The following is a 16,174-nucleotide window of genomic DNA, read 5'->3' as shown; positions in this document are numbered from 1 at the left end:
CCAAGTAACTACCCTTAGTTTTCTTGACCTTTTTATCTTGCCAGTTTTGTGGTTGTTCCATCAGCTCAACTGGTCCACCTGTGAGTATGGGTCTGTGTGCGGGAAACAAGACTTGGGAGGAATCAGAAACAGCTCCCGCTGACCCGGGTCCATTTTCCCAAGTGTGATGAGGTCAGTCATGATATTTTCCTGGGGAAAAAAAAGGAGTGACTTTAGGAAAAGAGTTTTAAAGCCGAACATGCCAGATAATGTCAGAGTTTGTTTCAATGTTTATCTACTCACTTTTCGTAAGAGATGAGTTTTCATAACACCAGCCTGTCCTCCAGAAGTAAAGGAAGATAAAAGTTTTAGAAAGAAACATGGCAAAAAGAAACAAAGAAACATAGTGATTAAAAAATATAATTTGGCTGGGGAAAGTCTTTTAAGGCAAGTGTTTCCAAACCCAGAATCCACAAAGCAAAAATGGGTTAGTTTAATTATATGATATTTAAAATGTCTGTGAAAACAAAAGTACCATAACTAAAGACAAAAGATAAATACAGACCAAAAGGAAATCTTTGAAATACACACGGCAGACTACAAGCTGCTTTTCTTAATATACAAAGAGGTCTAATTAATGAGAACTAAGACCAGTAATCAACAGGAAACAGGCAGAGGTCAGGAACTGGTCACTTACAGAAAAAGAAATATAGCCCCGGGCACATGCCTGGGTTGTGGGCTCTATCCCCAGTAGGCGGCGTGTAGGAGGCAGCCAATCAATGATTGTCTTTTATCATTGACTAGACGCCAGGTGCAAGAAATTCATGCACGGGGGAGGGGGGTCCCCTCAGCCCAGCCTGCACCCTCTCCAATCCAGGACCCCTTGGGGGATGTCTGACTGCCAGTTTAGGCCTGATGTCCTCTCACAATCCAGGACCACTGGCTCCTAACTGCTCATCTGCCTGCCTGACTGATTACCCCTAACTGCCCCCCCCCACCAGCCTGGTCACCCCTAACTGCCCCCCTTGCCGGCCTGGTTGCCCCTTACTGCCCCCCCCTTGCCAGTCTGGTCGCCCCATGCAGCCTGTTTGGTCATCCCTTCGGTTGTTTAGGTTTCGATGGTGGCTTAGGCTTTTATATATATAGATGTTTCTCTCTCTCCCCCTCCCTTCCTCTCTGAAATCAATAAAAATATATTTAAAAAAGAAAGAAAGGAAGAAAAAAAGAAAGGAAGAAAGAAAGAGAAAGATAGATCTCCGTGGTAGTCATTAAAGATGTTCCCAAGTCCTGCCTCTCTCATTTCTCCCCACACAGGGTAGAACTGCACTTTCCCACCCTCTCTGAAGATAGGTGTGGGCATGCGGCTTGTGGCTGATGAGATCTGAGCAGAGGTGACATGTCCCTTCTGAGTGAACACCTGAAGTGCCAGCACCTGCCAGCTCTTCCCCCTGGCCCAGTGACTGTGGACACAGTGTTGAGCTGGGGTCGGGGCCTCCGAGGGACAGTGCTGCGTGCAGCCTTCTTACGGACCTGGCCAGACATATAGTCGGAGTGGGAAGGGACATTTAACCGCTGAGACTGTGGATGCTTTTCATCACCTCAGCCTCCTCCAGCCCATGGTGACTAATCCCATCTCCCAGAGAGAAAACCCAAGCGCAGAAAGAGTGATCTCATTTGTATGCGTGTGTGTTTCTGAGCTTAAGACATTTCTGGAAGAAATCCTGAGGAGCTTAATAGGGCTTACGACAAAGGTGCTGAAAGGAGGCCGAGATGGGGGAGGCGGTTTCTGCTTTTCACATCACAGTCTGTAACGTTGGATTTGAAAACAAAACAAAACCATGACCACGGCTAGTGTAAGCTTCAAACTAGCTAACGTTTCCACAGAAAGCTTTCCACCAGGTTTCTGTTCATGGCAGCCTGATTCAGAGCTCCAAACTGGAAATAGCCCAGGTGTCCATGGAGGAGGGAGAAACACATTCTGGTAGAGTCACACAGTGCAATCCTTACTGTCTAGGAATGAGGATCAATGAACTACAGCAAATGTCACAACGTGGATACTCACAGCGATGTGACATTGAGCGGAAGAAGCACACGAAAGAATATGTACAGTTTATTCCGTTTATGTCAAGTATAGAAACTGGCCAAACTAATTGATGGTGTTAGAAGTCAGGAGAGTGGTCATCTACCAGGTGGGTTTTTTAAAAGTATATTTGTATTGATGTCAGAGAGAAAGGGAGAGGGAGAGAGAGAGAAACATCAGTGTGAGAGGTTAGCATGGATCAGCTGCCTCCTGCACGCCCCCTACTGGGGATGGAGCCCACAACCAGGGCATGTGCCTGGACCGGGAATCGAATTGTGACCTGGTTCACAGTCAATGCTCAAGCACTGAGCCACGCCGGCCGGGCATGGGTTTTAACTGGGAATGGCTCCTGGGGGCTTCTGGGGCAAGGGCCACACATATGCTCAGTGTGTGGAAACGCATAGATCTCTGTCTTATCATGCGTGCACATATGTAGGGCACAGTTCGAGACAAAGCTCTCGGCCCGATCTAGTTGCTATAAAGAATTAACAGCTGGAAAGAGGGTGGCACCTGGCTGGGTGGTGCTGGTGGCGCAGGGCACAGCTGGGCAGCCTGTCCTGGCTGGCGGTGCCCTGTGGGCACATACATGTACTGAAGCCGGGAGCCCAGTGCCCTCGTGTGAGCCCTGGGATTGATGGGGCAGAAAGAGAATGTTGGGGACCAGCTATAGTTGCAAGAAATACTAATCATCCTCTGTCGGCCGGGATGGCTTTGTGCTGATGAGAGAAGGCGCATGCTCACCGGGCTGGGAGTGGCACGTGGGCCCTGGAGCTCCCCTGGACACGCGGCCCAGCCCCCCATCCGGGAGCTGCCTCTGGTCCCGGGAACATCAGCACCCTGGTTGCAGAAGCCAGAGCCTCCAGCCCTCGGAAGACCCCAGCCTTTGCACACCCCAGGCCTGTGCCGATGCCCAGCCCGAGTTACCTGTGACCTGCCCATTTGGCACACTCTTTGCCTGCTTCCCTGTACTCTTCACCCTGTACCCCATATGAGCAGCCGGCTTATGGGGGCCGCAGAGCAGGTGTTTGTGGGTGACCTGCTGCTCCCCCTGCTGCCGGCGGGATGGGAATGAACGCTCCTATGGGACTCCACCCCGTCTCTGCCCAATTGGCTCAGGTACTGACAGCAGCCGGGCCCCCTGGTTGTCCAGTCACAGAATAAAACCCCAGCAGCGACACTCCCCGCCCAGGCAGGACCTGCGCGTCGCCTCTTGGCATTGCATGTGAAGTCCATGCATGGGCGTCCACTGGGACCCTAAGTGGTGGCCAGGGCTTTCCATCCGGAGCAGGATCCTTGGCAGCCAGGCCGGGGCCTGGCTCTGCGGCAGGAGGGGTGCAGGGACGCAGGCTGGAGCAGGAGCTGCCGGCCGCCTGGCGCGGTGCTTGATGAGCTTCCTGCAAGGGACCTCGCTGTGTTTTTAACGCCCAGAAAGAACATGATCTGATTGCAGCATTTCCCTGAACACAGAAGCAAAGGAGAGAAAGAAATTCCCGCAGAGCGCAGCGCCGGGGTCCCCCGAGGTTGCAAGCGCTTTCCTAATCACATGGAGACGCGGCTCGCCCTCCTCCCTGTCACCCTGGCCGCGGCTCGCCCTCCTCCCTGTCACCCTGGCCGCGTGGTGGCATTTGCCCAGGGCTCTGTGTGTTTGCTGACACAGAGATGGAGGGGTCCTTGGAGGGCGCAGCTGGCTCCTATAAGTCACACACGAGAGATTTGCAAGAACGCAACACGATGGCGCTTTTCTGGTTAAATTTGTTCTGTTTTGGAAAATATATTTTTCATAAACAGATATGATTTATGCTACTGTGCAATGGGCTTCTTATCTTGTATTAAATGAGTTAACAAATGCATTCTTTAACATTTGCTCAGTTGTTTTTTTAATATATCTTTATTGATTTCAGAGAGGAAGAGAGAGGGAGAGAGAGATAGAAACATCAGTGATGAGAATCATTGATCAGCTGCCTCCTGCAACCGCCCCTCCAGGGGGGGGTTTGAGCCCGCAATCCGGGCCTGTGCCCTGACCAGAATCGAACCTTGACCTCCTGGTTCATAGGTCAATGCTCAGCCACTGAGCCACGCCCTCAGTGTTTAATTTGTAACGCAGTCAAGATTGAGAGCTGTAACAAAACTCTTTGGGGGCCTCAATAATTTTAAAGACTGTAAAGGGATTTTGAGACCACACATTTGTGAACTGCTGCTAGCTCTATAGTTTTTTTTTAAACTTTTAATTTTATAATAACTTTAGATTTACCAAAAAGTTGCAAAGCCAGTACAGAGTTCGTGCACCCCCACCCGCTTCCCCTAATGTTACATCTTGCGGCATGTACGTTAGCCAAAATGAAGGAGCCCATGTCTGTATATTGCTATGAATTAAGCTGCAGGCTTCCCTCAGATCCCCCCCCCCCACCCCCGCCTCGTTTCTCTACTAATGTCATTGTTCATTCCAGGATCCCATTTCAGGCAGCACATTCCATTGAGTGCGGATGGTTTTTCATTTCTCCGGTTTCAGTAATGGTCTCTCATGCTTTTTAAATGCAGGCATGATGGTGGATGCATCCCACGCACCCCGCTCTGCAGTTAGGACGTGTGTGATGAGCTCACATGAGCTGGGTGCACGGTCATCGAGAGCATCCAGAACCCAAAGCAACACCTGACCCAGAAGCCCCCTGGCGCCCCAGGTCACAGACAGCTGTCACAGGAGAAGAAGAGGCTGGGGAATCCCAGGGCAGGAGGACTAGGGACATGGAGACAGGACAGCTAACACAAGGCCAAGCAGTGTGGGCACTTCGCAGCTGGTCCGCAGATAACAAGCCATTATCTTCCCGGCCAAGGACACTTGAGAGAAAATGGTTAAAAGCCTCCCGAGAGAGAGAAGGCAGGAAAGGGGGAGGAGAGGGGGGAGTCTTTTTCAGCCACTGAACAAAGAAACCAGCCCTTTGGGGAAGGGGAAAGGGGAAAAAAGGATCATTTCTTTGTGTGTGTGTGTGTGTGCGTTTATTTTTAATTTTTATTTTTTACTCCCTAAAGCAGAGAAGCCAGCATCCTCAAGGCTGGGCAAGATAAAATTGCCAGGTGCGCCTCATGAATCCTGGGAAGGTCACAATTAAGTAAAAAGGACCTTGAGAATTCATCTGCACCAAGATATTCAGCAGAGGAATTCTGAAACCTACAGACAGGGGGTGCATCACGCCTCGGACCCCCACCCAGCCTGCGCTTCCTAAGCCAGATGGATAGGTTTGCTTGCCTTGCTTCTCTAATGAAGGCGCGTGCTTTAATTGCCTTAATAAATTGGCTTCTCACAACGCAGTCAGTGTTGGCTTTTCTGCCCAACAATCTGTTTCTGAAATCTGATAGACTAACTGGAACTTGAAGGGAACAGGATCAGTCAGGAGGGTCTATGAGAAGAGCTGGAGCCTGTGGGAGTTCTCACGAGATCACTACAGGAAGAACTCCATGTTTACACTAAAGCTCTATGGTTCTAACTTCCCCCTCCCTTAACTTCCGGTTTCCCTCCATCTGGGGGCGCAGGCCATAACTGCATGCCCTGGGTTGCAACCTTTTCTTTTTTCCAACCCTTTTCCGTGGCCACACCTAGTCGATACTATTTTTCAGTGGGTAGAATTGTTCATTTGCTGCACGTACTTGAAGTTCATTCACTCTCCTTGCTAGATAGCAGGGCTCAGCAAGCTTTCTGTACAGCTGGATAGTAAATGATTTAGGCTTGTGGCTATAAAAGCGGCCACAGACAATACAGAAACAGATGAGCATTTATTTTCATGTTTTTACATGTCCATGTCATGTCATTAAAGTTTTGGCTTAGTTGTCACCCATATTGCTGTATATCTAGCATCCTGTTTTCATAATTCACCATTATCAATAGCTTGAATGCTTTTGTTTAATATAAGTTTATTGAGTGAGGTGGTTATTTGGGTTCTATTTCCCAGAATAAAATGACTGTGCCAAACAGTATGAATATTTTTATAGTTCTTGCTATCCTATCTAATAAAGAGGGAATATGCAAATTGACTGTCATGTTGTCACAAAGATGGCAGCACCCATAGCCACAAGATGGTGGTGCCCAGTCCCCTCAGCCCCACCGGAGTCCCCCAGTCCTTTCAGCCCCACCAGGGGGGTGGCAAGCGTATGGTGCGGCCGGACCTGCCCTCTTCCCCCCAGCTTCCCAGGCCACCCGAGGCTCAGGTAACCAGAGTGGGCCGAGGCTTGCGCTGCCGGCAGTGGCAGCAGCAGGTGTGATGGGGGCGTCGCCTTCCCCTGATCGCCAGGTCACCTCCCACCCTAAGGGCTCCCGGACTGTGAGAGGGGGCAGGCCGAGCTGAGGGACCCCCCTCCAGTACATGAATTTTCATGCACCGGTATATTTTGTATCATGTTTTCATTGTTTAAAAAATAAATAATGTTGACTCTTTTGATTACACGGTACACAAATGGAACTCAAAACTGTTTAAACCTCAAAGAAAACCTCTTGGGGGAAGGCGGAAAGGGGAGTTGTTATTTAATGAGTACAGAGTTTCGGTTTTGGATGGTGGAAAAGTTCTGGAAAAGAAAGTGAGGCCTGGCCAGTGTGGCTCAGTGGTTGAGTGTTGACCCAGGAACTGAGAGGCCACCTGGTCAATTCCCAGTCAGGGAACATGCCTGGGATGCAGGCTCGATCCCCTGTGTGGGGCGTGCAGGAGGCAGTTGATCAGTGATTCTCATCACTGATGTTTCTATCTCCCTCTCCCTTCCTCTCTAAAATCAATAAAAAATTTTAAAAAAAGAATAGTGGGGATGGTTGCATAACAATGTGAGTGTGAAATGCCACTGAATTGTACTCTTCAAAGGGCTAAAATGGTCAATTTTATGTTCTATATATTTTACCACAATTTTTAAGATAGGAGGAGAATTTCTTGGATCTAGCAACTGAATCTCTCGCTCAGTCATGGCCCATGCAGCACCATTAGGACTTTGGCCCTCTCGCTCCGGTATCTTAGTTCTTTGTGGGGGTTTCAGTCTCAGACAGCTCTCTCCATATGGCAAGTGACATAGTCCCCGGTGTCACTAGGTTTAGGTCTCCCTTGACCCTCACAATCCCGGAGAATTCGCCACAAGTCTCTCCCCAGGGTCCATGCCAGTGTCTTACAAAGGCTCCAAATGGCCTGTTAGGGTCACAGGCCCATTCTAGCACAATCAGCGCCTTCAGGAGGATGAGTTACTGGGGCCATCTGAGTCATCTTATTCCAGACCCAGGGCCTGAGCGTTTCACCGGAATCGGGGAGGGCAAGTTCCCCAAAGAAAGAGAAGAAACAGCAGATGTCTGCTGCACATGTTCTGGCTTTCCTGTGTAACCCAAGCACGACCAGAGAGCATTTCAATGTTTCAAAACATTCTTATGTTATTGGTCATTTGTTTTTGTTTTTAATCGCCATGCCTGCGGTTTGACCATTTGCTGGCTAGCATTTCTGCCTCTCTGTGAATACCAGCTCATTTGAATAAACCAGTTCATGTGTGCTGAATCAAGGGGAGAATGAGTCTTTGTGATCCAATATGGGACAAGTGAGGTATGTGTGTATTTAAATATGTTTTTATTGAGTTCAGAGAGGAAGGGACAGGGAGAGAGAGATAGAAACATCACTGATGAGAGAGAAACATCGATTGGCTGTCTCCTGCAAGGCCCCCTCCTGGGGATTGAGCCCACAACCTGGGCATTTGCCCTTGACCAGAATCAAACCCTGACCTCCTGGTTCATAGGGCGACGCTCAACCACTGAGCCACGCCGGCCGGGCTAGGATCAGTGTTTTGTATGCTGTTTTCAGATGGTATGTTCTATATGCACTTGGAAAGAGACTATCTTAAGTTGCCCCATTGTTAGTTATTCCACATGCCTGTTAAACTCATTACTGCTTATGGAATTGTATTCTAGCGCAGAACCCCGCGAACCTCGCCCCCCCCTCAATTTTGAGTGAATGAGTTATTCAATCATATAATATTTCCTGATTTATTTTATTTGTTTTTCTCGTTTCTTTCCCAAAATGGAATGTTGAGTGTTCCAATTAAAATATTTGTTTCTATTTCTTCTTGCTTTTTTGTTCATTTTATTATTTTTGTTTATTTGTTACAATGAGGTTGCATTTTATTTTTTTCCTAATCTTTCTTTTAAAAAAAATCTTTATCGTTGAAAGTATTACATAGGTCCTCCTTTTCCCATTAACCTCTTCCAGCCATTCCCCTTCCCCCGCCCCCCCCAGGCCCTCACCATCCCATTGTCTGTGTCCATGGGTGACACATATATGCACACACACTCATTGGTCAATTCCATGTTCTTTTCTGGCCTTGGTTGCAATGGCTTTTATAACACACTAGAGGCCCGTTGCAGGAAGATTCCTGCAATAGGGCTTCCTGTGGTGGTCTGCCACCCCACCTGCTTCCCTCCCTTCTCTGCCACCCTGCCTGCTTCCCTCCCTTCTCTGCCACCCCGCCTGCTTCCCTCGCTTCTCGGCTGCACTGCCTGCTTCCCTCCCTTCTCCACCACCCTGCTTGCTTCTCCGAAGCTTTGCTCCCTTCTGCAGTGCTTGGCTTCCTTCTACGCTGTCTTCAGTCTTCGCTCTGTGCCTGAATATGCAAATTAACTGCCATCTTGGTTGGGTTAATGTGCATACTCGCTCCTGATTGGCTGGTGGGCGTGGCTGGTGGGCATAGCGGAGGTATGGTCAATTTGCATATTTCTCTTTTATTAGATAGGATAAACATTCCCTGTTTGTATGTTCATGATGGAATGTACATTTGGCCATTATGTAATGACCTTGTTTATTGCTTGTACTGCCTTTTGCTATGGCATCTGCTTCATCTGCTTCCACATAGTAATCCCGGCTTTTCCTCTTCACCAGGAATGCCCTCTGACCCCGCCACTCCGCGGGTTTTCTCTGCTTTGCATGTCTCTGTAGCAACAAAGCGTTAGATTGTGTTGTTTTACCAGCCGGTGAGCTGCCTGCTTTTTATAGGAGAGGTCAGCCCGCTTGTGTTTAATGCTGTAACTGATGAAACTGTCCCACACCCCATTTCCTTTGAATGCTGCTCAGCTCCCTATGCAGTCCTGCATCCTGCCTTGCAAGGCGCACAGAGGCAGCGGCTGCCTCCTTGCCAGGAGCCTGGACACAAGGAGCCAGCAGGTAGTGGTGGAGGAACGGGATGTGGGAAATCGCCAGGCTCTTCCCTCACGTTCCCTGCCGAGCCAGCCCTGTGCCCTCTTATTCAGTAAACGATACATGTCTTCATGTTCCTTGAAATATGTTTTTATTGATTTGAGAGAGAGGAAGGGAGAGGGAGAGAGAAACATCGATGATGAGAGAGAATGATCAATCGGCTGCCTCCTGCACACCCCACACCTTGGCCTGTGCCCTGACCGGGCATCGAACCTGCAACCACTTGGTCCATGGGACAACGCTCTACCAACTGAGCCACACCAGCCAGCTGTCTTCATGTTTTACGAATGGAGTTCTCAAAGGAGATCTCTGGAGAGCCCCTAAGAGGTCCCACGAGGACAGAAGACATTTTTTGTGATATGTGAAGGCGCTGAGGGCTCCTTTCACCCCGCTTCTCTCACGAGCACGCAGTGGAGTTATCGGGGCGCATGTCTGACATTGAAGTATGGTAGCAATCATCTCAGGTAGAAATTGCAGTTTTAACTTTAACTTTAACCCTGCTGTTTGGCTTCTGTACTTATTTGCTTGCTAAAACAATAGAAAAGTTATTTTGATTTTCTGAACTTATGTCTGCTATCCCAATCGATGGAATACTCCATGGATGGTGGTTTGAATATCCCATTGATTGTGATCTTACTGGTTGTCAAAGCACATTCTTCTGTACCTGGGAAACAGGACAGCACAATTACCCTAAATTGTCTCAGTAGCTCCAGATAATGTGTTTCGGTTGACTCAGTGGTCCCAAGACCAGGACAGCACAGTTATTCTAAACTAGCAGCCTGGTGCATGAATTCGTGCTCCAGTGAGGTCTGACCGGCTCACCTCGATCAGGGCCAATTGGGTCAGGGCCAGCTGGGTAGAGGGGCCACAGGCGATTGGCTGGCGGGCCCTGCTGATTGGAGGCAGGGCCAGCTGTGGGGAAGGGGATATGGGTGGTGGGCCAGCCAGCCAGCCCCACCCCCTGATCTGGCCGGTTCACTGGCTGCAGTGGGCATCATAGGACCGGGTCATTCTGGTCATTACAGCGTTCTAGTCACTGGCTTTTTATATATATAGATTGCCTCAGTGGCTCCAGATAATGCGTTTCTGTTGATTCAGTGATCCGTAGACCCAAAACTATACTTAATCTTTATCGATAACTAACTTGCTCAATTTCGCTTCTGTAACTGCTTTGTGCAAACAGGTTCCTCATTCCAAACCCAAAGATGTAATCGATACCTTTGTGATATTCTGCATATAAGCCGGATGTGGCGAGCATTTCGGGGCTGCGAGATTTGGAGTGCTGATTGCCCCCTCATAAGCCGCCAGCCTTTAATAAATGACTCCATAATTGGACTTCTGGATTGAGGCGTCCTTTGTGAGATGCGGGGTACACTGCAACAACATCACCACAGCCCGGAGGGTAAGCAGAGCCCCAGCCGCCTCCTAGGAGCGCAGACCAGAGAGAGCTGCAACAATGTGAGCAGCGCCATGCTCCCCTTCTGTTGGTTTTGGAAAGCAGAGCTATTTTGTCATAAAAATGGACCATTTGGCCCTGACCGGTTTGGCTCAGTGGACAGAGCATCAGCCTGCAGACTGAAAGGTCCCAGGTTCGATTCCGGTCAAGGGCATGTACCTTGGTTGCGGGCACATCCCCAGTAGGGGGTGTGCAGGAGGCAGCTGGTCGATGTTTCTCTCTCATCGATGTTTCTAACTCTCTATCCCTCTCCCTTCCTCTCTGTAAAAAATCAATAAAATATATTTTTCAAAAATGTACTATTTATGTTAACCTGTAATGGGCTTATTTTAAGCCAATTGGTAAATACAGATGAAAAAAATGCCCCAGCTTTAATTTTAGTAGTGACTATTCATAGATGTGACCCGCAAAAGGCTTTAATTTGTCAGTGTAAAGGCATCCTGAAACCGAAAAGGTGTGGAGCGGCTGAGAGGAGGCATTGCAGATGCATTTCGCTGTCAATTGCGGAGCAGCCTTCCCGCGTGGGGAGGGCATGTTTCTGGAGGGAGACCTGCCTTTGTTCGGAAGAGCAAACCGCTGGGCCCTGGCGCCTGGAGAGAGGGCGCCAGGCTCCTCGGCAGAAGGAAGGGGTGAGAATTGGGGTGCTTGGGGCGAGCTGGCAGGGAGAGGAACAAAGGAGAGGGAGGAGCCCTGCCAAGTGGGGGGAGGCGGAGCCCAGATGCCGGGGAGGGGGGCCTGGGTGGGGGCGGGGAGGGTGGAGAGGGCTGGCTGCTATTCTGTCACATGCTCTCCCGTGGTCTTGGGGGGGGGGCCCTCCCCCATCGCAGCCTCCAGAGCCTCCGAAATGGCTGCTGCACGCCCCCCCCCCCCCCCGCAGCCCGGAGGGGAGGGGGGGAGCGGTGTTTCGGGGAAATCAAGGGACAGCGGCTGTGTTGCATGTGCAGGTTGGCATGGAGTGGAGAGAAAACAAGAGGTGGCATGGGGGGGGGGGTCAAGCCGGAAAGCAGAAACGGAAGCCCCTGGGTCAAATGTGGGGTCTCCTGCCGCACCCCACTCCCGGGGCGCTGCTCCCTAGATACGGGAGCAAGACACAGGGTCTCCTCCATCCCCCGCCCTCCAGTCACAGAAGCATGAACAGACCGTGGCACCTCAGAGGGAAGGCAGGGGAGGGGGGCTGGGAAGAGATCAACCCAAACCCTTGTGTGCATGTATGCATCACCCGTGGACACAGGCAGTGGGCGGGGTGAGGGCCTGGGGTGGGGGGGGGGAGGGGGGAGCAGGCTGGGAGAGGTTAATGGGAAAAGGAGGACCGATGTAATCCTTTCAACAATAAAGATAAAAAAAATAATATCTATAAGAAGAAGCACTTCTATAGCTATTTTTTAAATAAAGACACAGGGAATTTGCAACCACAGCCGCCACCCCTTGCTGGCTTAGAAGGCGGGTGCAGGCGGGGGGGCGGGGGGGAGGGGGGCTGTATTGTTGGAGGCAGCCACGTGGATCTCTCTTTTCCTTAATACCGCTCACCCCAAGGACGACCCCTGGCATGCTCCTGGCCCCGGGTCACACAGACCCAGGTCTCTCTTGCCAGCTTGCTTCCGCTCGGGGTGGGCAGTCTGCACGCATCCCGCCTGTTTCAAGAGGCTGGCGGGGGTTAGCACGCGGGGCCTTCGCAGCTTCAGGATGAAAGCAGCATCTGAGGTTACGCCATCGTCCCCGGTAATGACCCCCTGGCCAAACCTGCCTCCGTGCAGAAGAGGTGGGTGTGTCTCCGGGCACTTAATGGGATGATGAAAATACATTAATGATGGGTTTCCCTTCTCACGCACGGTGCAGCTCAGGATCGTCCCTCAAGGTGCCTTCACGGCCTCTAATTAGCCCGCCGAGCTCTCCCAGGCGGAAGGGAAACAGCCCCCGTTGGAAAGAGGGAAGTGAAACCCAGAAGAAGGGGCCTGTGTGGGGGAAGGATTTAAGAAATTAGTCATTATTATATGCCACCTCTTAATACTATCTAACCAGAGAGAGAGAGAGGAGGAGGAACAATAAACCAAATGGGCCATAAAACTCAGACATTCTGATTCTCGGTTTCATCTTTAGTTTAACCATTCTGAATTCGGGATTATGCATAGACCTGTTTTAGATTTTTAAAAGGAAGGGAGAATTGCTAATTAATTTAGCTCTTTGTAGGTTATTTTTATTATCAAGCTAGAGGCCCAGTGCACAAATTCGTGCACAGAGTGGGGGAGGGACTGAAGGAGGTTGGCCACTGGCTCTAAGGAGGGAGCCGGCCCTCAGCCCACCTGGGAAAGGGGCCGCATCTGCTGCCACCCACCCCCGGTTCCCCATCCCAACCCGGGGCCTGAAGGCCCTGGTGGGGTCGGGAGAGGAGGCGATGGTCACCGGGCCGGGCGCAGAAGGAACAGACGCTGGATGCCAGTGCTGCCCCACCACCGTGTGGTTCCCTGCATCCCCTCGTCCTCCTTCCCTCTCTGCCACGCTGCCACCACGGCGGGTGGGTAGCCCCCAGGGAAGGGAGAGGAGGCAGTTCTCTACCTCCCCTCCTCCTCCTTCCCTTGCTGTTGCCGGCAGCCCCCATGGAAGGGAGAGGATGAGAGGGAGACAAACCCTTGTGTCGAGGGCTGACTTTCAATAGATCATAGCAAGGGAGCTGCTCTGCTATGTATGAAACCCCAACCCAGAAGCAGGTCTCTACGAATGGTTTAGCGCCAGGGGCTGAGGGGGGCCAGCCGGCTGGGAGGAGGGGCCACGGGAGGTTGGCTGTGGGAGTGCACTGACCACCAGGGGGCAGCTCATGCATTGAGCACCTGCCCCTGGTGGTCAGTGCGCATCATAGCGACTGGTTGACTGGTCATTCTGGTCGTTCGGTCAGAATGGTCACTTAGGCTTTTATATATATAGATAAAGGAGATGTAGGAAAGTTGATAGGAATGCATGGCAGTAAATGCAGAGAAAACTAGACAAATTTCTTCTCACTGAAGTTACTTGGCTGTATGTGTGAAAGGGGCCAAATGAGGGGCGTACTTTTACAGAGCTGTCATTGATAAATACTTTTCAAACACACACAGAAGTGGAGACCCATGCATTCGTCACCCCGTTTCCTCAGTTATCAACCTTCAGCTATTTTTGTTTCCGTTCTGCCCTGCCATTTGCTCGGTGGGAGTATTGTAAGCAAACCGCAGACATATCATTTTACCATAAAATTTTCTGTATTTTTTCCTGCTGGATAAGGACCTTAAAAATAGAACCATAATACCATTATCACACCCAACAGCAAGCCAATTCTGTATGTTATCTAATAATCTATCTGTAAGTTCTTTCTACTGATTGTTTCAAAATTTTCCAAAGGTTGGGTTGATTGATGTTTCTTAAGTCTTTTACTTAACAGATGGCTCTCCCTCCTCCTCCCGAATTCCTTTCCTGTGTCGGAAAAACTGGATCATTTGCCCTGTGGAACTTTCCATAGTCTACCTATTTAACTGATTGTATCTTTGGTGTGTGTTTTTTTTTTAAACATCTCTCTCCACCCTTCATCTTTCTTTAAATAGTAGCTAGATCTAGAGGCTTGATCACCTTCATTTTTTCCCCTTTTTTGGCCCAGAATAGGTCAGTGTACTTTCTATTATGTCACAACAGGAGGCTCTTAATGTCTGGTTGCGCCATTTTGAGGGCATGTTAAGAATGATCAGTGAGATCCATGATTTCATTGCAACATAGTGATTTCCTCATCTCATCATGTCTGCATTTATTAGCTGTGATTCTTCAAGAAAGAAAACCTTGCCTGACTGGTCTGGCTCAGTGGATAGAGAGTCAGCCTGTAGACCTGCGGACTGAGGGGTCCCGGGTTCGATTCTGGTCAAGGGCATGTACCTTGGTTTTGGGCACATCCCCAGTGGGGGATGTGCAGGAGGCAACTAATAGATGTTTCTCTCTCATCGATGTTTCTAACTCTCTATCCCTCTCCCTTCCTCTCTGTAAAAAATCAATAAAATATATTTTAAAAAAAGAAAATAAAAAAAGAAAGAAAACGTTTTTCTCAACTCGTGCATTTGGTGACCCTGCAATGCAATCCATACAGGAAAGGAAGGGAAAAGCTTGATTCTTTCCCTTTAGTTATCACCTTCCAGAAGGCAGCCCTAGGTACTGCAGAGTCTACTGATGAGAGCTTTTAAAGCATCATTATAAACTCACTAGAGGTCCGATGCACGAAATTCGTGCAAGGGGCTCAGCCCTCGCAGCCCCGGCTTCGTCCGAAAGGTTGTCTGGACGGTTGTTCTGCTGTTCGGTCTAATTAGCATATTAGCTCTTTATTGTACACTGAGTGGCCAGATTATGATCTCTGAGTGCATAATAATCTGGCCACTCAGTGTATATCCTATAGAATAAAAGGCTAATATGCAAATTGTCCCCTTGACCAGGAGTTCAACCAGCAGGCAGGCCGGCCAACCGCCCATGTCCCCTCCCCCTGGCCAGGCTGGCCGGACCCCACCCATGCACGAATTCATGCACCGGGCCTCTAAATATATATATGTATGTATGTATACACACACACACACACACACACACACACACACACACACTGAGTGGCCAGATTATTATGCGTTCAGAGATCATAGTAATCTGGCCACTCAGTGTATAGGATGGTCGAACACAGACATGTATTTTACTTGATGTGTTTCAATTGATTACATTCAGGGTTCTTATTGGGACTTGTCCCGCCTTTGGCCAATGGAAGCACTCAGCCTGCCTTCCACCGCAGCCTCTGATGATGGCCTGCCCTCTGAGCGGGTACGGTGCGCCCAGGCCTTGTACGCTGCCTGCTCCGGCCTCTGCCTCAAGGGGCTCCGGTTCCTTTTCCTGGGAAAGGAGGAGCGAGCTTCCCAGGAGGTGTTTGTAGGGTGAAAAGGCAGGAAGGGCCCGGGCCCGCTCTTCCCTTACAGACGGCCAGCCAGGCTGGCCGCCACCGTCAGAACTACGTGGCCGGGTCGGAGGGCAGGTGCTGGGAGACCCTCCCCAGGGCGTGACCTTGGCCGAGTCAGGCCCTGGCCCTGGCCTCCCTCCCAGCCGGAAGCCGGGCGGCTGCAGGTGCGTGACTAACGTTTCCCGCGATGACGCGCCTGGGACTTTCCCGGCCCGGCCCCGCCCCCTGCAGGCCCCGCCCCCGGGGCTGGTGAGGACGCGCGAAGGGCGGGGCCCGGGCGGGATGGGGCGGGGCCTGCAGGGGGCGGGGCCTGTGGAGGGCGGGGCCGGGAGCTGGGAACCGGCTCGGGGCCTCGGCGCCCCCTGGCGGCCACGCCCGGCGAGGAGCGGCTCCGGGCGGGGCAGGGCCGTGGCTGCCGCAGAAGCTGCTGCAGAGGTTTCGCAAGGACGCGACCTGAAGCGGCAAAACCCACTGAGTCACGCGGAGCCGCCGGCCGGGGAGGGGCGGGCACGTGCACACTT

Source organism: Cnephaeus nilssonii (genome assembly GCF_951640355.1).
Source record: "Cnephaeus nilssonii genome assembly, chromosome: X".
In the NCBI taxonomy this organism is placed as follows: domain Eukaryota; kingdom Metazoa; phylum Chordata; class Mammalia; order Chiroptera; family Vespertilionidae; genus Cnephaeus; species Cnephaeus nilssonii.
Note: the sequence above shows the minus strand (reverse complement) of the source record.